We start from the raw sequence: 23,615 nt of genomic DNA on the forward strand, positions 1-23,615 counted from the left end.
GCTGGTATCCATACAGCACCCCAAATAAATTGCTCCCAACAGAGCATTACTCACCCAGCCAACCTCTGCCTCTCTCAGAGAACATGCCTGCCACTGGGGAGAGGCCTGGATTGGCCCTTCTCCCTGGAGTCCTTTCAGCCGCTGGAGAGACGACAGGGTGACTGGGCTCAGTCCGTCATGCTGTTGGGGATCTGGACCAACTGCCCCCCATCCCTGGGGTATACCAGTGGAGACTGAAGTCCCATCCACTGGTGGTAAGTGAAAACAGAGCAGAGGCCCATGGCACTCTGCTCTGTTGCCAGCTCTTTTGCTGGGTGAAATAAACTCTAACATCCTCTGAACAGGCCATTAAGTCCATACGTTCTGCAATCTGTGGCTGGGGAGATGAGCCAGCTGCCCTAGCCCCCTGGAACTCCACCTCATCCGCTACAGCTTTGGGAATGTCAATCTTCATATTTTCCACTGCCGATTCATCAGCCAGGATTTCAGAACTGTCATCTGAAATTTCCTCATAGTCCCAGGCAACGGGAGCCCCACCCTGCTGCTGAGCAGAGTCTAGCAGCTGTCTGTAGGCAATCTCCAGCTCCCATTTCTGAATGGCCAGAAACTCCAAATCTTCCTGTAACCAGTGGCCTTCCGAGACATTACATTTTTCCTCTCTGTGCTCCATTATGTCCTCCAAGCGCCACTCCCTATCATCCCCGAAGTCAGGATCACTGGACATCCTCCAATACAATAGTCTTCAACACCTCTTGGAGAACAGACTGTACACTAAATTAGAGAAATGCCCCTTTAAGCTTTCAGAGGTGCATTTCCTGGGGTATATATTTATAAGTGGCCATTGCTGCAAGGACTGACAACAATCCAAAGTTTTTTAGACTTTGCTTACTATTATAGACATTTGATCAAGGATTACGCTTTCCATCACTCCCCAGAAGGAAATTAATTGCAAATCCTGACCAGGTGAGGCTCTTCATGCCTTCACCTTCACTCCCATATTATTGCCCTTATTCCCCTGACCCAGCTTCTTGGAGGTTGATGCCTACTTTGTGGTGGTTGGTACAGTTTTTTCCTAAGGGAGCAACTTTGGCAGGCTATGTTTTTTGTGGCTGTTCTTTCAAAATTGTCTGTGGCTTTTCTTTCTCATAACTACAGAAAAACTATCTTCTTGAATAAATGCTTTATCCAATCACCAAATTATTGATATGTCCTCTAGGCCTTATTTTTCTTCAAGTTTGAGTTTGAAGACTTTCTGTTTTGGATCACAGAACACTAAAACTGCAGCCATGTCTAGTTTGTTTAATACAGAGGATGTGGAACATGAACCCTCACATCAATGAATCAGAATTATGGGCCAGATCCACAGCCAGCCGGTGTAACGTAAATATTCGGATTTAAGTTACACTGCCGGAAAATTTCTACCTAAGTGCCCGATCCACAAAGCACTTACCTAGAAATTTTCGGCTGTGTAACTTAAATCCGGCCGGTGCAAGGCGTTCCTAATTTAATGGGGCGAGTCCCATTTAAATTAGGCGCGCTCCCGCGCCGGCTGTACTGCGCATGCTCACGACGTCATTTTCCCGACGTGCTTTGCACGGTTTTACGTTGCGCCGGGTTTTGAGAATCGCGACGGGCGTAAAAAAAAAAATACGAGTTGCGGCGGGAAAAAAAAAATTTGAAAAAAAAAAGACGGCGATGCGGGATAGAAGGGTCTACTTTTACAAGGCCTAAACAGTTTAGGCCTTGTAAAAGCAGCCCTAATATTGCGACGGCAAACTAATACTTACGGAGAAAAAACGAAGCGTAAAAGCTTTGTGGATCTCCGTAAGTGCTAATTTGCATACCCGAAGCGGCATTTCGACGAGAAATGCCCCCAGCGGCGGCTGCGGTACTGCATCCTAAGATCCGACAGTGTAAGTCCCTTACACATGTCGGATCTTCTCCCTATCTATGAGAAACTGATTCTGTGGATCAGTTCCATAGATAGAAACAGGGATACGACGGCGTATCAGTAGATACGCCGGCGTATCCCTTTTGAGGATCTGGCCCTATGCTTGCAACTCCAGTATGACTGAAGAGGATTCCTGCTTGAGGACAGTTTGTATTTAATCCTTTCCCTGTTCAAATTCTAGCATGAAAGCAGACCATTTACCTTGTGGGGCAACGTAAGTTCGACTCGAACATCGGGTGTTCGTCTGTTTGCCGAAATAGCTAACAATTTGCAGTGTTCGCTGCAAATTCAAAAGCCGCAGAACACCCTTAAAAAAGTCTATGGGAGAAATTAAAAGTGCTCATTTTAAAGGCTAAAATGCAAAGTATTGTCATAAAAAGTAATTGATTTTAATGATTTTAATAATGCTTAAAGTGAATAAAAGCTGGTAAATAGGGTTGAGCGAACCCGAACTGTAAAGTTCGGGTTCGGTACGGACTTTGGTTTTTTTTTGCTCCCGAACCCGAATAATTGGAAAAAGTCCGGGTTCAGGTTCGGAGTTCGGGTATGTTTTGGCGCGCTGCACGGCAGCCAATCGCCATTCGTTTTACTACTGTGACTGGGAACTGATCACAGTCATGCCTACTTATGGCATGGCTGTGATTGGCCAGTGCAGCATGTGACCCAGCATGTGACCAGCCTCTATATTAGATAGAGGCACACAGCACAGATCGTCACTCTGCTTCAGTAATGATAGGGAAAGGCTGCTGCTGCTGCTTAGGGAGAGTGTCAGTGAGGTTTATCCGGCTTCATACATCTAAACAAGCATTCTTTATTCATTGAACTCTGCTCTAGTTATGATAGGGAAAGGCTGCTGACTGATTCTTAGGGACAGTGTCAGTGAGGTTTGATCCTGCTTCAGAAATCTAACCAAGCACTATTTATTTCTTTGACATCATTATCATCTTATGGTTTATGGGCCGCTCGTCAGTCTGGTGTAGCTATGGTAGGGACAGGCTCCGGATTTTGAGGGACAGTGTCAGTGAGGTGTATGCTGCTTCAGAAATCTAAACCAGCACTCTTGATTTCTGTGACATCAGCTTCATATAGTACATTGTTTAGGGCTGGGTTACCTGCTTCTTGCTATAGTTAGAGAAATATATAGGTGAATCTCTGCCCATTTCACCAGCACACTCTACCTGTCCCCTGTCATATACTGTCTGTGCAGTACAATTGTTTAGGGCTGGGTTACCTGCTTCTTGCGATAGTTAGAGAAATATATAGGTGAATCTCTGCCCATTTCACCAGCACTCTACCTGTCCCCTGTCATATACTGTCTGTGCAGTACAATTTTTTAGGGCTGGGTTACCTGCTTCTTGCTATAGTTAGAGAAATATATAGGTGAATCTCTGCCCATTTCACCAGCATACTCTACCTGTCTCCTGTCATATACTGTCTGTGCAGTACAATTGTTTAGGGCTGGGTTACCTGCTTCTTGCTATACATAGAGAAATATATAGGTGAATCTCTGCCCATTTCATCAGCACTCTACCTGTCCCCTGTCATATACTGTCTGTGCAGTACAATTGTTTAGGGCTGGGTTACCTGCTTCTTGTTATAGTTAGAGAAATATATAGGTGAATCTCTGCCCATTTCACCAGCACTCTACCTGTCCCCTGTCATATACTGTCTGTGCAGTACAATTGTTTAGGGCTGGGTTACCTGCTTCTTGTTATACGTAGAGAAATATATAGGTGAATCTCTGCCCATTTCACCAGCACTCTACCTGTCCCCTGTCATATACTGTCTGTGCAGTACAATTGTTTAGGGCTGGGTTACCTGCTTCTTGCTATAGTTAGAGAAATATATAGGTGAATCTCTGCCCATTTCACCAGCACACTCTACCTGTCCCCTGTCATATACTGTCTGTGCAGTACACTTGTTTGGGGCTGGGTTACCTGCGTCTTGCTATAGTTAGAGAAATATATAGGTGAATCTCTGCCCATTTCACCAGCACTCTACTTGTCCCCTGTCATATACTGTCTGTGCAGTACAATTGTTTAGGGCTGGGTTACCTGCTTCTTGCTATACGTAGAGAAATATATAGGTGAATCTCTGCCCATTTCACCAGCGCTCTACCTGTCCCCTGTCATATACTGTTGTAACGGCTACCCACTGGTAGTGAGGGGTATCGGCCGTTGGAGACGTCCTTTTCCCTGGCAAGCTGCGATATGCAGGTACCGCCGGTATATCCCATCGAACGCCCTTCCAAGAAACGAGACGTGCTACGTTTGCAGAGTCAAGCAGACTGACTTTATTTGGCATATTTCACCTGCTTATATCTGCTTACAACTGTTACAAGAACAATGACATCTCCTTGAATTAATCACTTGGCCAGTTTCTAGCCGCTTCGGCACCTCACCCCACTTAACATTTCCTGGCCAGGCACATAGAATTCAATTAACCTTTAAAACAATTATCACTCACACATAATCCCCATCAGCATACACCTCACAGGGGGGCTGTTTACCTGCACACAAAAGAGAGTTCATTATCTATGCGAAGGGAACATTAGCATTCAACAATGAAAAGAAACTTGTCCAATTAACCCTTTGAGCTCAGAATACACTGTGGTACATCCAATTGTGACAGGCCATGCAGTTCCTTGTAGTCCCCCTGCACGAAGATTATAACTGTCTCGGCAGCATGCATGTGTCCGTTACACTACTCCCCCTTTGTGGAACACTCCGGCAGACCCGGATTGATCTTTTTCGTATCAACTTGGGGATGTCCGGTCTGCTGTTAGGGTAAAAGTTCCGTTTGCCTGGACAGTCCGTCGGCCTTCCCATTGGCTTACCAGGTCGGTAGCTGATGGTGACGGTGAATAATAGAATTCAATTCTGGAACAGTCACTTGCTTTGCTCTCTCAATGGCTCCCAAAACCTGTTGCTGATGCTCTTGGGACAGATACGGCACCACCTGGATGCAAATCCCATTTAATCTTTTGACAATTTCCGCCTGTTTGTGCATTTCAATGTTCAGGCCACGGGACATCTCATAATACATGACATAGTGTCGTTGCATCTCTGATTTCTCACTGGCCAACTTGTCACATTCCCATTTTAGACTGTGATATTGTGCCGGACCTACAGTACATGTCGGGGAAGGGAGTCTTACCCGGTTCTCAGCATCAAGTGGGTTGATTCCAGCAACGCGGGTGGTCCTGGGACAAGCAGCAGCAGGTGTAGGTAAATAAGCCGAAGTCAGAGGGCCAATGTCGTTGCCCAGCACCACCTCGGCAGGTAGGTTGTCCATGATACCAACTGTGGTCTTTCCTGACCCGGCTCCCCAGTCTAAGTGCACCCGGGTGGTGGGTACGCGAAATACAGCACCCCCTGCGACCCGGACGGCAACTGTGCGAGTGGACACGTTCTCTGGCTTTACCAGATGTTTTTGAATCAGAGTGATAGTAGTCCCGGAATCTCTTAAGCCTTGTGCTACTTGTCCATTCACTCGTACCTCCTGACGGTGATGCTGACGGTTATCCGGAGAGGCCGCTTGTATTGGGTCTGCCTCATACCAAATTCCCAGACATTCCTCAGGGCCCCCTTCGGTCTCCAGGCAGTGGTCCGCAGAGGGACGTGATGGAGTGACCTCTGTGTTGGGTGTTGTGCGTCTCCAATTGTTATTTGTAGCTCTCAAAGGGCAATAACGAGCAATATGTCCCGTGTCGCTGCAGTGATGGCACGTCACCCTAGGCGAATCCCGGGGGTAGTTGCTAGGCCCCTGAGGACGTGGTGGGACTGGAGCCCGAAACTCTGGGCATGGGGTGACGGTTGGAGTACGCGGTTCTACCTTCTGAGCCAGCCGTGTAGTACCCTGGCTTACTTTCCTCGTCTCCGCGTACTCATCTGCTAGCCGAGCCGCCTCGTTTAAGTTAGCGGGCCGGCGATCTCGTACCCAGTCTTGTATGTCTGCGGCCAGGTCTTGAAAGAAATGTTCCATTAGGAACAGCTGCAATACTTCCTCCCTGGTGTTGGCCTTGCACCCTTGGACCCAAAGGGATGCCACCCTTTGTAACTGGTTGGCCCATTCCATGTGGGAGTCCACAGCCATCTTCTTGGACTCCCGAAAGCGCCGGCGGTAGGCTTCTGGCGTTACGGCGTATCGGGTTAGCAGCGCCTTTTTAACTTGCTGGTATTGTAAAATATCCTCTGGAGCGAGAGCCCGAAAGGCTTCATTGGCTTTGCCCGACAATTTCCACGACAAAATAGTGACCCATTGGTCTGGTGGTACCTGGTGTAGTGAGCACTGCCTCTCAAAGTCCGCCAAATATCCATCGATTTCCTCCTCACTTTCTACAAAAGCTTTAAATGCAGTGAACGGTATTTTCTTTCCTGTAGCAGCAGGTGGGGGGGTAGGAACTGCAGGTGTAATGGGCTGTCTCGCTCTTACCAGTTCCAGTTCTTGTCCCCTCTTCGTTTGTATCTCCTCCCTTGCTTCCCGGAACAGCTGGTTGATTAGTTCCACGGACGTTTCTGGATACAAGGATAATCTCCGCTGTACAATCCCAGTAATTACATCTTCCTCGCTGACAGGTGCAAGGGGCTCCGTTCCTTCCATGGATCCATCCATTTCGTCCAGCTCCAGCAGTTCAGCTATCAGCTCCCTCCGTGGTCTGTTGCTGGCACTCCTACCACGAATCTCCAATAGATCTTTCAGTGTGGATCTTTTCAGCCTGGCGTACTGCGACTCCATTCAGAACTTGCTCTTTGGATAAAAGGACCATCCCACTACTGCCAACCAATGTAACGGCTACCCACTGGTAGTGAGGGGTATCGGCCGTTGGAGACGTCCTTTTCCCTGGCAAGCTGCGATATGCAGGTACCGCCGGTATATCCCATCGAACGCCCTTCCAAGAAACGAGACGTGCTACGTTTGCAGAGTCAAGCAGACTGACTTTATTTGGCATATTTCACCTGCTTATATCTGCTTACAACTGTTACAAGAACAATGACATCTCCTTGAATTAATCACTTGGCCAGTTTCTAGCCGCTTCGGCACCTCACCCCACTTAACATTTCCTGGCCAGGCACATAGAATTCAATTAACCTTTAAAACAATTATCACTCACACATAATCCCCATCAGCATACACCTCACAGGGGGGCTGTTTACCTGCACACAAAAGAGAGTTCATTATCTATGCGAAGGGAACATTAGCATTCAACAATGAAAAGAAACTTGTCCAATTAACCCTTTGAGCTCAGAATACACTGTGGTACATCCAATTGTGACAGGCCATGCAGTTCCTTGTAGTCCCCCTGCACGAAGATTATAACTGTCTCGGCAGCATGCATGTGTCCGTTACAACTGTCTATGCAGTAAAATTGTTTAGGGCTGGGTTACCTGCTTCTTGCTATACGTAGAGAAATATATAGGTGAATCTCTGCCCATTTCAACAGCACTCTACCTGTCCCCTGGCATATACTGTCTGTGCAGTTCAATTGTTTAGGGCTGGGTTACCTGCTTCTTGCTATACGTAGAGAAATATATAGGTGAATCTCTGCCCATTTCACCAGCACACTCTACCTGTCCCCTGTCATATACTGTCTGTGCAGTACAATTGTTTAGGGCTGGGTTACCTGCTTCTTGCTATACATAGAGAAATATATAGGTGAATATCTGCCCATTTCATCAGCACTCTACCTGTCCCCTGTCATATACTGTCTGTGCAGTACAATTGTTTAGGGCTGGGTTACCTGCTTCTTGCTATAGTTAGAGAAATATATAGGTGAATCTCTGCCCATTTCACCAGCACACTTTACCTGTCCCCTGTCATATACTGTCTGTGCAGTACAATTGTTTAGGGCTGGGTTACCTGCTTCTTGCTATACGTAGAGAAATATATAGGTGAATCTCTGCCCATTTCACCAGCACTCTACCTGTCCCCTGTCATATACTGTCTGTGCAGTACAATTGTTTAGGGCTGGGTTACCTGCTTCTTGCTATACGTAGAGAAATATATAGGTGAATCTCTGCCCATTTCACCAGCACTCTACCTGTCCCCTGTCATATACTGTCTGTGCAGTACAATTGTTTAGGGCTGGGTTACCTGCTTCTTGCTATACGTAGAGAAATATATAGGTGAATCTCTGCCCATTTCACCAGCACTCTACCTGTCCCCTGTCATATACTGTCTGTGCAGTACAATTGTTTAGGGCTGGGTTACCTGCGTCTTGCTATAGTTAGAGAAATATATAGGTGAATCTCTGCCCATTTCACCAGCACTCTACCTGTCCCCTGTCATATACTGTCTGTGCAGTACAATTGTTTAGGGCTGGGTTACCTGCTTCTTGCTATAGGTAGATAAATATATAGGTGAATCTCTGACTATTTCACCATATTACACTATTTTTGTATTTAAAATTTCTCAAAATTAGGGCAAGACCCTAAATTTGAGAAATATGAGGAAAACGTCAAATAAGGGACGTGGCCGCGGTCGTGGTGCTGCTGGTGGAGCTCCTGTTACAGGGAGAGGACGTGGTCGATCTGTGCCAGCTACACGCACAAGTGAAACACCTTTCTCAGGTATGAGTAGCCGACAGAGCCTGCAGCGGTATTTGGTCGGGCCTAATCCAGCTATACGAATGTTGAGGCCAGGAGCAGAACAGGCGGTAGTAGATTGGGTTGCTGACAGTGCCTCCAGTTCCTTCACATTGTTTTCCAACCAGTCTTGTGCTGAAAGTTCAGAGTTGGCGCCTGCAGCCGATGTCTACCATCAGTCTTTCACCTCACCCCCTTGCAAATCAGCCAAGCAGTCTGAGCCCCAAAGCATGCAGCAGTCTCTTCTTCTTTTTGATGAGTCTGTTAGCATGTGTTCCCAGGGCCATCCACCTAGCCCAGCCCCAGAAGGGGAAGGGATTGAGTGCACCGATGCCCAACCACTTATATTTCAAGATGAGTACATGGGGGGACCATCACAGCACGTCTTGGATGATGATGAAACACAGTTGCCAACTGCTGGTGCTTTTGCAATTGTGCAGACCGACAAGGAGGGCAGTGGTGAAGACTGGGTGGAAGATGATGTGCAGGACGATGAGGTCCTCAACCCGACATGGAATCAACCTCATGCAGGTGACCCGTGTAGTTCGGAGGAAGAGGCGGTGGTCGCACAGAGCCACCAGCACAGCAGAAGAGGGAGCAGGGTGCCAAAGCAGAGCTTCCGTCCCCTAGACAGTACGCCTGCTACTGCCCAACGCAGCAAGGGACCGAGCACACCAAAGCCAGGTCCAAGGAGTTCCCTAGCGTGGCAGTTCTTCACACAATGTGCTGATGACACGCGTGGTTTGCACGTTGTGCAATCAGAGCCTGAAGTGAGGCATAAACGTTCTCAACCTGAGCACAACCTGCATGACCAGGCATCTAAGTGCAAAGCACGAGCTGCAGTGGAGTAGACACCTCAAAAAACAAGAAAGGTCTCTGGCTCCTCCTGCTTCCTCTTCTGCATCAGTCTCGGGCCTCTCTGCCTCTTCATCCACCTCCGTAGTGACAGTGCCACCTGCCACCCCTGAATTAGAGGACCGGCAAGCAACACTACCACCTGGGTCACCAAACATCTCCACAATGTCCCATGGAAGCATTCAGCTCTCCATCTCCCAAACACTGGAGCGTAAGGTGATTTACCATGGTTTTCTTCCTTTCTTGAAAACCGATCACAAACAGTTAATTTGGGTTCTTTCACGTCGGAAAAGCGCACGGTGTCATGTGGAGTCCCCCAAGGATCCCCCCTGTCACCGCTGCTTTTCAACATCTATCTTCGCCCTCTCTTTGATATTATCAGTAGCCAAGAACTACTCTATCACTCTTATGCAGACGATACGCAACTGTATTTTCGCATCTGCAACAAAAAGGATCATCATCCCAGTTTAGAGAAATGTCTCTCTTTGATAGAAAACTGGATGACAAAGAGTTATCTTAAACTCAACAGTTCAAAAACAGAACTCCTTATGTTTCACGCCAGCCGAAAGAGTCAACTGGCAACAACCTGGACACCCCCGCCCATTCTGGGCCAAATCATCACCCCTAGCTCCAAAGTCAAAAGTCTCGGGTCATCTTCGACACCTTCATGACAATGGACGCACAAATAGGGTCAGTAGTCAGCGGAGCGCACCATCTGTTGCGCCTACTACGCAGACTTATTCCATTTATCCCCAAAGAAGACGTAGCAGTCGTGGTGGGAACAATCGTGAATTCCAGACTGGACTATGCTAACGCCCTGTACCTCGGACTCCCAAAGTACCAAATCTCCCGTCTGCAAGTCGTTCAGAATACGGCCGCCAGACTGGTGACTGGGAAAAAAAATGGGAATCAATCTCACCTTCGTTGAGAACCCTTCACTGGCTGCCAGTAAAAGACAGAATTGCATTTAAAGCACTCTGCCTGACACATAAGTGCATCCATGGGAAGGCTCCGCAATATCTTTGCGACAAGATAGAACCTCACAATTCGAATCGCGTTCTGCGATCCACCGACCAAAATCTGGTCAGGGTACCAAAAACCAAATACAAGTCCAAAGGAGAAAGAAGGTTTGCTTTTCAGGGTCCTAGACTATGGAACGCTTTACCAACCAGCATTCGGTTGGAGGAAAACCACCTGACTTTCAGAAGACAGATCAAAACTCTGCTCTTTTGATGTCATGAGACACGAACAACTAGCGCCCAGAAGCGATTCAGTTCGCATGCGCCGCGCTTTATAAGTTTTTCATTCATTCATTCATTCAAGAGGAAGTACCCCTCTACCCACCCGCGATCCCTGGCCCTGAATGCCAGCATTTAAAAATTACTGGCCTTTGAACTGCTGTCATTCCGTCTGGTGGAGACGCAGAGTTTTAAAAGCCTGATGGCATTGGCTGTCCCACAGTACGTCGTGCCCAGCCGCCACTACTTTTCCAGGCAGGCCATCCCTTCCCTGCACAACCAAGTGGAGGACAAAATTAAGTGTATGCACTGCGCAACGCCATCTGTGCCAAGGTCCACCTAACTACGGATACGTGGACCAGTAAGCACGGTCAGGGACGTTATATCTCCCTAACAGTGCACTGGGTAAATGCAGTGGCGGCTGGGCCTGAGGCGGATAGCAGTTTGGCGCATGTCCTTCCACCACCGAGGATTGCAGGGCGCTTCAGTTTGCCTCCTGTTCCTAACTCCTTCTACTCCACTTCCTCATCCTCTAACGCCTCCTCATCCAGTCAGCGTAACAAATTAACCAGCAACTTCAGCACAGCCATGGGTAAACGCCAGCAGGCAGTTTTAAAACGTTCCTGTTTGGGGGAAAAACCACACACCGCGCAGGAGTTGTGGAGGGACATGGAACAACAGACCGATGAGTGGTTGGCGTCAGTGAGCCTCAAGCCGGGCCTGGTGGTGTGCGATAACGGTCGAAATCTCGTAGCAGCTCTGGGCCTAGCCGGTTTGACGCACATCCCTTGCCTGGCGCATGTGCTGAATTTGGTGGTTCAGAGTTTCCTGAAAACTTACCCCGATATGCCACAGGTGCTGCAGAAAGTGCGCGCCGTCTGTGCGCACTTTCGGCGTTCTCACCCTGCTGCTGCTCGCCTGGCAGCGCTGCAGCGTAACTTCGGCCTTCCCGCTCACCGTCTCATATGTGATGTGCCCACAAGGTGGAACTCCACCTTGCACATGCTGGCCAGACTGTGCGAGCAGCAGCAGGTGATAGTGGAGTTCCAGCTGCAGCACGCACGCGTGAGTTGCTCTGCGGAACAGAACCACTTTACCACCAATTACTGGGCCTCCATGCGAGACCTGTGTGCCTTGTTGCTCTGTTTTGAGTACTCCACCAACATGGCCAGTGCCAATGACGCCGCTCTCAGCGTGACTATCCCAGTTCTATGCCTCCTTGAAAAAACGCTACGGGCGATGATGGAAGAGGATGTGGCACAGGAGGAGGAGGAGGAATCATCGGGATCATTTGCAAGGCTTTCAGGGCAGTCATTCACAAGTGGCTCCGAGGGTGGGTTCGTGCACCAACAAAGGCCAGGTACACAATTGTCCTGCAAGGGCACAGTTCTGGAGGATGACGCGGTGGAGGATGAGGAGGAGGAAGACATGGAGGAGGAACCATGTTCACAGCAGGATGGCATCCAGACCAGCTCATGGCCATTACTGGTGCGTGGCTGGGGGGATACAGAGGACACAGATGATACACCTCCCACAGAGGACAGCTGTTCGTTGACTCTGAGCAGCCTGGCACACATGAGCAATTGCATGCTGCAGTGTCTCCGCAACGACCGGCGTGTTTCGCACATTATGACAGGTGCTGATTACTGGGTGGCCACGCTGCTGGACCCCCGTTACAAGGACAATGTACCATCCTTAATCCCCTCACTGGAGCGTGAACGCAAGATGCGCGAGTACAAGCGCACGCTGGTAGATGCTCTGCTGGTGCAATTCCCACCTGGCGGCGGGGGCACAGTGGAAGCAGAAGGCGAAGGCAGAGGAGGAGGAAGAGGTCGCCAACGCAGCAGGGGCACCGACAGCACCTCAAAAGGCAGGGTTAGCATGGCCGAAATGTGGGAAAGCTTTGTCAGCACGCCACAACAAACAGCACCACCAGCTGATATGGAACGTTTTAGCAGGAGGCAGCATTTCAGCAACATGGTGGAGCAGTATGTGTGCACACGCCTACACGTACTGAATGATGGCTATGCCCCCTTAACTTCTGGGTCTCCAAATTGGGCACATGGCCTGAGCTTGCCCTTTACGCCTTGGAGTTGCTGGCCTGCCCTGCGGCCAGTGTATTGTCTGAACGTGTATTTAGCACGGCATGGGGCGTTATCACAGAAAAGCGCAGCCGCCTGTCCAGAGCCAATGTGGACAAGCTCACGTTCATTAAAATGAACCAGGCATGGATCCCACAGGACTTGTCCGTACCTTGTGCAGAATAGACACCGGGCCGGCCTTACCCAGGCATTGTTTTTTTTTCTGATCTTTCTAGGGTTGCCATCTCATCCCTTTAAAAGCAAAAACATATTAATTACACAGGTTCTCTGCTGCTAATTAAACTCACTTTGTGCCTTATCGACAGTAAATTAGCCCCAGAACCTGTGTAATTACTCTGTGTTCTGGTTTAAAGGGATGAGGTAGCAACCCTAGATCTTTCTCACTCTTTTGGGGTTTACCCTAATTTAAAAAATACATATATTAAAAACCAAAACCTGCTGTGTTGGCTACCTCCTCCTCCTCCTCCTCCTCCACCGCCGCTTCCACCTACACCGCCACATCCACCTCAACCTCCTAATACATATGGACCTCGTCCTCCTAGGTCAAAATGATTTTATTTTTTTTATTTAAATTTTTTATGTTTTATTTTATGTTATTTTGAGTTATTTCCCTATCCACATTTATTTCAAGAGTACTTGCCATGCTGTTCCCGACATTTTGCAAAATTTTAATTTTTTTTTTAAATTATTTTTTTTATGCCATTTTGAGTTATTTCCCTATCCACATTTATATTCAGAGTACTTGCCATGCTCTTCCTGACATTTTGCTGCCATTTGCAGCCCTCCAGCCCTTTCCCTTAGTTTTTTAGAGACATTTTTGTAGTCAAAAGTCCGGGTCCCCAATGACTTCATTGGGGTTCGGGTCCGGGTCAAAGTCCGGGTTCGGGTTCGGTTCCGAACCCAAACTTTTTTTTCAAAGTCCGGGTTCGGGTCCGAACCCGAACATCCAGGTGTCTGCTCAACTCTACTGGTAAACAAAGCTAATTAACGCCCCCTAGTAACTTTCTAAACCACCACTGCGCACAAGATAAGCTTGATTACCTACAGCTGCTACTTAAATAGAAATGTATATAGTGAATCTTTAGTGAAAAAAATAGTAGCGCTCTGTTTCATAAAACAGTACTAGTAAAGTGATTCAATTAAAATAACATAAATAAACACATGAAAATTAGCACATACAAATTAACAAGTGAAAGTGAATTAATAGTGCATGTGAATGATCCATAAACATATAAAGAAAGTTGAAAAGAAAATAAATTCATATATAAGTGTCCATAAATCACACCAATCTTCAAGTGATTAAGCAGTGATTGATCAATGAATGGTATCTTTCTTGAAGAAATCTTGATACAAACTTTCCACCACACCTCATGTGCTTGTGAATCCACTCCCAAAAGAAAAAAACTCAACAAAACAATATGCCCCACATTCACATGTTCGGCACAATAGCTTGATAACCCACCGTGCTTACAAATCCTCACACATTGTACTCACATGTGAATGTGAGGCATATTGTTTTGGTGATTTTTTTTTTCTTTTGGGAGTGGATTCACAAGTAGGGTTGAGCGAACCCGAACTGTAAAGTTCGGGTTCGGTACGGACTTTGGATTTTTCCCGAACCCGGACCCGAACCCGAATAATTGGAAAAAGTCCGGGTTCGGGTATGTTTTGACGCGCTGCGCGGCAGCAAATCGCCATTCGTTTTACTACTGTGACTGGGAACTGATCACAGCCATGCCTACTTATGGCATGGCTGTGATTGGCCAGTGCAGCATGTGACCCATCATGTGACCAGCCTCTATATTAGATAGAGGCACACAGTACAGATCGTCACTCTGCTTCAGTTTATGATAGGGAAAGGCTGCTGGAATCTGCTGCTCAGGGACAGTGTTAGGTGTATCTGGCTCGTTGTCACTGTGCTTCACTTATGACAGGGAAAGGCTGCTGAATCTGCTTAGGGACAGTGTTAGGTGTATGCTGCTCCAGAAATATCAAGAAGCACACTTTATTTCTTTGATATCTGCATCAGCTTATGGTATCTGGCTTGTTGTCACTGTGCTTCACTTATGACAGGGAAAAGCTGCTGAATCTGCTTAGGGACAGTGTTAGGTGTATGCTGCTCCAGAAATATCAAGAAGCACACTTTATTTCTTTGATATCTGCATCATCTTATGGTATCTGGCTCGTTGTCACTGTGCTTCACTTATGACAGGGAAAGGCTGCTGAATCTGCTTAGGGACAGTGTTAGGTGTATGCTGCTCCAGAAATATCAACAAGCACCCTATTCCTGTGACATCTGCTGTGCTTCATATAGTTTAGGAATTGTGTTCAGCTATAGGGGCAGTCAGCATTCTATAGGTGACTCTGAATATTTCAACAGCACCGCACCTGCCACACCACCTGTGCACCTGTGATATACTGTGTTTTTTTGTCAATTGCATAGTTCAGGGACAGGTTCGAGAAATAATTTTCCTATAGGGGCAGTCAGCATTCTATAGGTGACTTTGAATATTTCAACAGCACTGCACCTGCCACACCACCTGTGCACCTGTGATATACTGTGTTTTTTTGTCAATTGCATAGTTCAGGGACAGGTTCAAGAAATAATTTTCCTATAGGGGCAGTCAGCATTCTATAGGTGACTCTGAATATTTCAACAGCACTGCACCTGCCACACCACCTGTGCACCTGTGATATACTGTGTTTTTTTGTCAAGTGCATAGTTCAGGGACAGGTTCCAGAAATAATTTTCCTATAGGGGCAGTCAGCATTCTATAGGTGACTCTGAATATTTCAACAGCACTGCACCTGTCACACCACCTGTGCACCTGTGATATACTGTGTTATTTTGTCAAGTGCATAGTTCAGGGACAGGTTCCAGAAATAATTTTCCTATAGGGGCAGTCAGCATTCTATAGGTGACTCTGAATATTTCAACAGCACTGCACCTGTCCCCTGTGATATACTGTCTGTGCAGTACATTGTTTAGGGCTAGGTTCCTGCTTCTTGCTATAGGTGGAGAAATATATAGGTGAATCTCTGCCTATTTCACCAGCTTACACTATTTTTGTATTTAAAATTTCTCAAAATTAGGGCAAGACCCTAAATTTGAGAAATATGAGGAAAATGTCAAATAAGGGTCGTGGTGCTGCTGGTGGAGCTCCTGTTACAGGGAGAGGACGTGGTCGATCTGTGCCAGCTACAAGCACAAGTGAAACACCTTTCTCAGGTGCGAGTAGCCGACAGAGCCTGCAGCGGTATTTGGTTGGGCCTAATCCAGCTCTACGAATGTTGAGGCCAGGAGCAACACAGGCGGTAGTAGATTGGGTTACTGACAGTGCCTCCAGTTCCTTCACATTGTTTTCCAACCAGTCTTGTGCTGAAAGTTCAGAGTTGGCGCCTGCAGCCGATGTCCACCATCAGTCTTTCACCTCACCCCCTTGCAAATCAGCCAAGCAGTCTGAGCCCCAAAGCATGCAGCAGTCTCTTCTTCTTATTGATGAGTCTGTTAGCATGTGTTCCCAGGGCCATCCACCTAGCCCAGCCTCAGAAGGGGAAGAGATTGAGTGCACCGATGCCCAACCACTTATATTTCAGGATGAGTTCATGGGGGGACCATCACAGCACGTCTTGAATGATGATGATGAAACACAGTTGCCAACTGCTGGTGCTTTTGCAATTGTGCAGACCGACAAGGAGGGCAATGGTGAAGACTGGGTGGAAGATGATGTGCAGGACGATGAGGTCCTCGACCCGACATGGAATCAACCTCATGCAGGTGACCCATGTAGTTCGGAGGAAGAGGCGGTGGTCGCACAGAGCCACCAGCACAGCAGAAGAGGGAGCAGAGGGCCAAAGCAGAGCGTCCGTCCCCTAGACAGTACGCCTGCTACTGCCCAACGCAGCAAGGGACCGAGCACACCAAAGCCACGTCCAAGGAGTTCCCTAGCGTGGCAGTTCTTCACACAATGTGCTGATGACAAGACACGCGTGGTTTGCACGTTGTGCAATCAGAGCCTGAAGCGAGGCATAAACGTTCTCAACCTGAGCACAACCTGCATGACCAGGCATCTAAGTGCAAAGCACGAGCTGCAGTGGAGTAGACACCTCAAAAACCAAGAAAAGTCTCTGGCTCCTCCTGCTTCCTCTTCTGCATCAGTCTCGGGCCTCTCTGCCTCTTCATCCACCTCCGTAGTGACAGTGCCACCTGCCACCCCTCAATTAGAGGACCGGCAAGCAACACTACCACCTGGGTCACCAAACATCTCCACAATGTCCCATGGAAGCATTCAGCTCTCCATCTCCCAAACAATGGAGCGTAAGAGGAAATATCCCTCTACCCACCCCGAGCCCTGGCCCTGAATGCCAGCATTTCAAAATTACTGGCCTTTGAAATGCTGTCATTCCATCTGGTGGAGACGCAGAGTTTTAAAAGCCTGATGGCATTGGCTGTCCCACAGTACGTCGTGCCCAGCCGCCACTACTTTTCCAGGCGGGCCATCCCTTCCCTGCACAACCAAGTGGAGGACAAAATCAGGTGTGCACTGCGCAACGCCATCTGTGCCAAGGTCCACCTAACTACGGATACGTGGACCAGTAAGCACGGTCAGGGATGTTATATCTCCCTAACAGCGCACTGGGTAAATGCAGTGGAGGATTGCAGGGCGCTTCAGTTTGCCTCCTGTTCCTAACTCCTTCTACTCCGCTTCCTCATCCTCTACCGCCTCCTCATCCAGTCAGCGTAACAAATTCACCACCAACTTCAGCACAGCCATGGGTAAACGCCAGCAGGCAGTTTTAAAACGTTCCTGTTTGGGGGAAAAACCACACACCGCGCAGGAGTTGTGGAGGGACATGGAACAACAGACCGATGAGTGGTTGGCGTCAGTGAGCCTCAAGCCGGGCCTGGTGGTGTGCGATAACGGGCGAAATCTCGTAGCAGCTCTGGGCCTAGCCGGTTTGACGCACATCACTTGCCTGGTGCATGTGCTGAATTTGGTGGTGCAGAGTTTCCTGAAAACTTACCCCGATATGCCACAGCTGCTGCAGAAAGTGCGGGCCGTCTGTGCGCACTTTCGGCGTTCTCACCCTGCTGCTGCTCGCCTGGCAGCGCTGCAGCGTAACTTCGGCCTTCCCCCTCACCGCCTCATATGTGATGTGCCCACAAGGTGGAACTCCACCTTGCACATGCTGGCCAGACTGCAGCAGCAGGCGATAGTGGAGTTCCAGCTGCAGCACGCACGCGTGAGTCGCTCTGTGGAACAGAACCACTTTACCACCAATAACTGGGCCTCCATGCGAGACCTGTGTGCCTTGTTGCTCTGTTTTGAGTACTCCACCAACATGGCCAGTGCCAATGATGCCGCTCTCAGCGTGACTATCCCAGTTCTATGCCTCCTGGAAAAAACGCTACGGGCGATGATGGAAGAGGATGTGGCACAGGAGGAGGAGGAGGAGGAATCGGGATCATTTGCAAGGCTTTCAGGGCAGTCATTCACAAGTGGCTCCGAGGGTGGGTTCGTTCACCAACAAAGGCCAGGTACACAATTGTCCAGCAAGGGCACAGTTCTGGAGGATGACGCGGTGGAGGATGAGGAGGAGGAAGACATGGAGGAGGAGGAGGAACCATGTTCACAGCAGGATGGCATCCAGACCAGCTCATGGCCATTACTGGTGCGTGGCTGGGGGGATACAGAGGACACAGATGATACACCTCCCACAGAGGACAGCTTTTCGTTGCCTCAGGGCAGCCTGGCACACATGAGCAATTACATGCTGCAGTGTCTCCGCAATGACCGGTGTGTTTCGCACATTATGACAGGTGCTGATTACTGGGTGGCCACGCTGCTGGATCCTCATTACAAGGACAATGTACCGTCCTTAACCCCTCACTGGAGCGTGAACGCAAGATGCGCAAGTACAAGCGCACGCTGGTAGACGCGCTGCTGGTGCAATTCCCACCTGGCAGCGGGGGCACAGTGGAAGCAGAAGGCGAAGGCAGAGGAGGAGGAAGAGGTCGCCAATGCAGCAGGGGCACCGACAGCACCTCAGAAGGCAGGGTTAGCATGGCCGAAATGTGGAAAAGCTTTGTCAGCACGCCACAACAAACAGCACCACCAGCTGATATGGAACGTTTTAGCAGGAGGCAGCATTTCAGCAACATGGTGGAGCAGTATGTGAGCACACCCCTACACGTACTGAATGACGGCTATGCCCCCTTAAACTTCTGGGTCTCCAAATTGGGCACATGGCCTGAGCTTGCCCTTTACGCCTTGGAGGTGCTGGCCTGCCCTGCGGCCAGTGTATTGTCTGAACGTGTATTTAGCACGGCAGGGGGCGTTATCACAGACAAGCGCAGCCGCCTGTCCAGAGCCAATGTGGACAAGCTCACGTTCATTAAAATGAACCAGGCATGGATCCCAGAGGACTTGTCCGTACCTTGTGCAGAATAGACACCGGGCCGGCCTTACCCAGCCATTGTTTTTTTCTGAGCTTTCTAGCGTTGCCATCTCATCCCTTTCAAAGCAAAAACATATTAATTACACAGGTTCTCTGGCTGATTAAGGTGCTGCTAATTAAACTCACTTGGTGCCTTATCGACATTAAATTAGTCCCAGAACCTGTGTAATTACTCTGTGTTCAGGTTTAAAGGGATGCGGTAGCAACCCTAGATCTGTCTCACTCTTTTGGGGTTTACCCCAATTTAAAAATAAATCAATTAAAAACCAAAACCTGCTGTGTTGGCTACCTCCTCCTCCTCCTCCACCGCCGCTTCCACCTTCAGTCACATTCTTAGGCTTGCGCACTGCAACTGCTTTCTTTAAGTCCCACCAGAGGTTCTCAATCGGATTTAAGTCTGGTGACTACGATGGCCACTCCAAAATGTTCCAGCCTTTAATCTGCAACCATGCTCTAGTGGACTTGGAGGTATGCTTGGGATCATTGTCCTGTTGAAAGGTCTAACGTCTCCCAAGCCTCAGGTTTGTGACGGACTGCATCACATTGTCATCCAATATCTCCTGGTACTGAAGAGAATTCATGGTACCTTGCACATGCTGAAGCTTCCCTGTACCTGCAGAAGCAAAACAGCCCCAAAGCATGATTGACCCCCCGCCATGCTTCACAGTAGGCAAGGTGTTCTTTTTATCATAGGCCTTGTTCTTCCTCCTCCAAACATAGCGTTGATCCATGGGCCCAAACAGTTCTAATTTTGTTTCATCAGTCCACAGAACACAATCCCAAAACGTGTGTGGTTTGCCCACATGACTTTTGGCATACTGCAGTCGACTCTTCTTATTCTTTGGAGACAGCAAGGGGTGTGCGCCTGGGAGTTCTGGCATGGAGGCCTTCATTACGCAGTGTGCGCCGTATTGTCTGAGCAGAAACTTCAGTACCCACATCTGACAAATCTTTTCTCAGTTCCTCAGCAGTCACACAGGGACTTTTCTCCACTCTACGCTTCAGGTAGCGCACAGCAGTCGAAGTCAGCATCTTCTTTCTGCCACGACCAGGTAGCATTTCAACAGTGCCCTTTGCCTTCAATTTTGCATTTACTACTGTATTACAAAACCAATTGATGTCATATTAGTTGCATATGGTTCTTTATGAAGTCCTTGTAGGATTTCATTCTGAATACAATTACAAATGTACACTAAATTCCCTAAAACCCTTTACAGCATTGGGGGGGGGGGGGTTGAATAATTTTGAACAAAACTGTATGGACCTCGTCCTTCAAGGTCAAAATCATTATATTTTTTTATTTTTATTTTTTTAATGTTATTTTAAGTTATTTCCCTATCCACATTTATTTCCAGAGTACTTTCCATGCTCTCCCCGACATTTTGCTGCCATTTGCAGCCCTCCAGCCCTTTCCCTTAGTTTTTTAGAGACATTTTTGTAGTCAAAAGTCCGGGTCCCCATTGACTTCAATGGGGTTCTGGTTCGGGTCAAAGTCCGGGTTCGGTTCCGAACCCGAACTTTTTTTTCAAAGTCCGGGTTCGGGTCCGAACCCGAACATCCAGGTGTCCGCTCAACTCTATTCACAAGCACATGAGGTGTGGTGGAAAGTTTGTATCAATATTTCTTCAAGAAAGATACCATTCATTGATCAATCACTGCTTAATCACTTGAAGATTGGTGTGATTTATGGACACTTTTATATGAATTTATTTTCTTTTTAACTTTCTTTATATGTTTATGGATCATTCATATGCACTATTAATTCACTTTCACTTGTTAATTTTTACGTGCTAATTTTTATGTGTATATTTATGTTATTTTAATATAATCAATTTACTAGTACTGTTTTATGAAACAGAGCGCTACTATTTTTTTCAAGAAAGATTCACTATAATGCTTAAAGTGAAACAATAAAAGTGAAATATTAATTACTTTAAATTTCGTACCTGGGGGTGTCTATAGTATGCCTGTAAAGTGGCAAATTTTTCCTGTGTTTAGACTAGTCCCTGCAGCAAAAATACATTTCTAAAGGAAAAAAAAGTCATTCAAAACTACTCGCAGCTGTAATGACTTGTCAGGTCCCGCAATACAGATAAAAGTCATTGAAAAAAAATGGCATGGGTTCCCCCCCCCCGAGTCCATTATCAGGCCCTTTGGGTCTGGTATAAATATTAGGGGAACCCTGAACCAAAATTGAAAAAAATTTGCTTGGGGGACCCCCCAAATTCCATACCAGGCCCATATCCGAGCACGCAACCTGGCAGGCCACAGAAAAAGAGGGGGGACAAGAGAGCGCCCTCCCTCCTGAACCATACCAAGCCACATGCCCTTAACATGAGGGATGGAGGCTTTGGGGCAGCGGGGCTCTGCGCCCCCCACCCCAAAGCACCCTGTTCCCATGTTGATGGGGACAAGGGCCTCATCCCTACACCCCTTGCCTGGTGGTTGTGCGGGCGGGGGGCTTATAGGAATCTGGAAGCCCCCTTTAACAAGGGGACCCCCAGATCCCGGCCCCCCATGTGAATTGGTAACGGGGTACATTGAACCCCTACCATTTCACCCAAAAAACTGTCAAAAAAAGACAAGAGCGAGCTTGGAACAAGTCCTTTATTAAAAAAAATTACAGTGATGTAAATCCATCTTGGGACGATGACCAGGAAAAAAACTGGAACAGCTCTGCCTCCATGGGCGGCTCCCGCCGAGGGACGCTACTCCCACTGTGACAGCTGTTATATTGCTGAGGGCAGGGCCACCCGGTGACATGTACGGGTGACCCCGCCCCTTCTGATGCCATGGGAAAATGCCACGGGCCACCTGATGTATACGGTGACCCCGCCCCCTCTAACAGCACAGGAAAAACCCGTAGCATCAGAGGGGGGTGGAGTCACCCGTACACATCAGCGGTAAACGCCCATGGAGGCAGAGCTATTGCGTTTTTTCCCCGGTCATCGTCCCGAGATGGATTTACATCGCTGAAATTATTATTATTTTTTTAATAAAGGACTTGTCCCAAGCTGACTTTTTAATTTTTGTTTGTGAAATGGTAGGGGTACAATGTACCCCGTTACCAATTCACATAGGGGGGGCTGGGATCTGGGGGTAGACCCCCACAACCACTGGGCAAAGGTTGTGGGGATGAGGCCCTTGTCCCCATCAACATGGGGACAAGGTGCATTGGGGTAGGGGGAACAGTGCCCGATCAGTTTTTCCCAGGCAGGAAAACTGATTAAAATTGTCTTGCATACCCCCAGATATGTCTTCTGTTCTCCCCTATACAAGCTATCCCTACATCCAGCACTAGGCTTATCCACACATTCCTCAGCTCCATTCATTGGGCCATAGCCTTTAATTAGCGCTCCACGTCGGTACCTTGGCCTCAAATCCTCAACCACATGACGAACATCAAACTTTCTGAGAGAATTCACCATACATTATATGACTCTATGCCCCTCTTTAAAAAAAAATGGATTCTCTGGGATGACACCTTTCTGGTTTAGAATAAATGACTACTAACTAACATCTTTATGTCTGTTTCTTTTTCTGTACAATGTTCACAATTGAAGATTTTTGTATGCATACATGTACCTACATTGTAATTTTTAGATACTTTGACCTTTTTCCATAATAAAAACCGTTTGTAAACATAAAAAAATTGTCTTGCATACACACTGTAACGGTCACCACCGTTTACGACCTTCCATCACCCCACGACAGCTTATCGACACCCCAACCAACAGGACCCGATCCATCCCATTTGCCAGAATAACCGAGACTCACACAGCTCTGGTACTGGTTTCAAATGTCTGAATGTTTTAATGGTTTATTCTCAGCTTTTTATGCAGTTACAAGCATGTGACAGTAATCAAAGGGACAATGAAATCTCCACCCCCCATGGGGCTTCAATCACATACTTTTATCAATAGAATTCACACAAAATACCATCACACAATGAGTTCCCTTCAATCCACATCCTTAGACAGACGGCCTGTCTCCAACAGACAGGTAGTCACACCTGGGCATCAATAGGCTTTAAACCGTGTTATCACACCATGGAAAGGTCTAGGAGCAGACCTGAATTAACACCTTTACACAATGGACAATGAAATGTCTAGGAGTAGATGCAATTAACACCTTTCAAAAGAATGTGTCCCCACATTGAATAAGCCAACAACTTGTGATATCTCAAGACATCCTGCAAACATGAACTATTACTAATGTCCCCTGTCCTGTAATTTAAGATATAATTTCTCAGTCACCCTATGGCCCTATCAGACATAAGGTGACCCTAGACATAAGAGTTATTAATGACGCTGGCACAGGAGTACCCCTCATCCTTCCAAAGTCTCTGTTTGTCCCAGGTCGTCCCGTTACACACACGGTCACTCAAATCTTGGCTGAAATTCCAAACTTCAAGAACGCGGTGACG

Source organism: Rana temporaria, chromosome 1 (genome assembly GCF_905171775.1).
Source record: "Rana temporaria chromosome 1, aRanTem1.1, whole genome shotgun sequence".
NCBI classification, from domain to species: domain Eukaryota; kingdom Metazoa; phylum Chordata; class Amphibia; order Anura; family Ranidae; genus Rana; species Rana temporaria.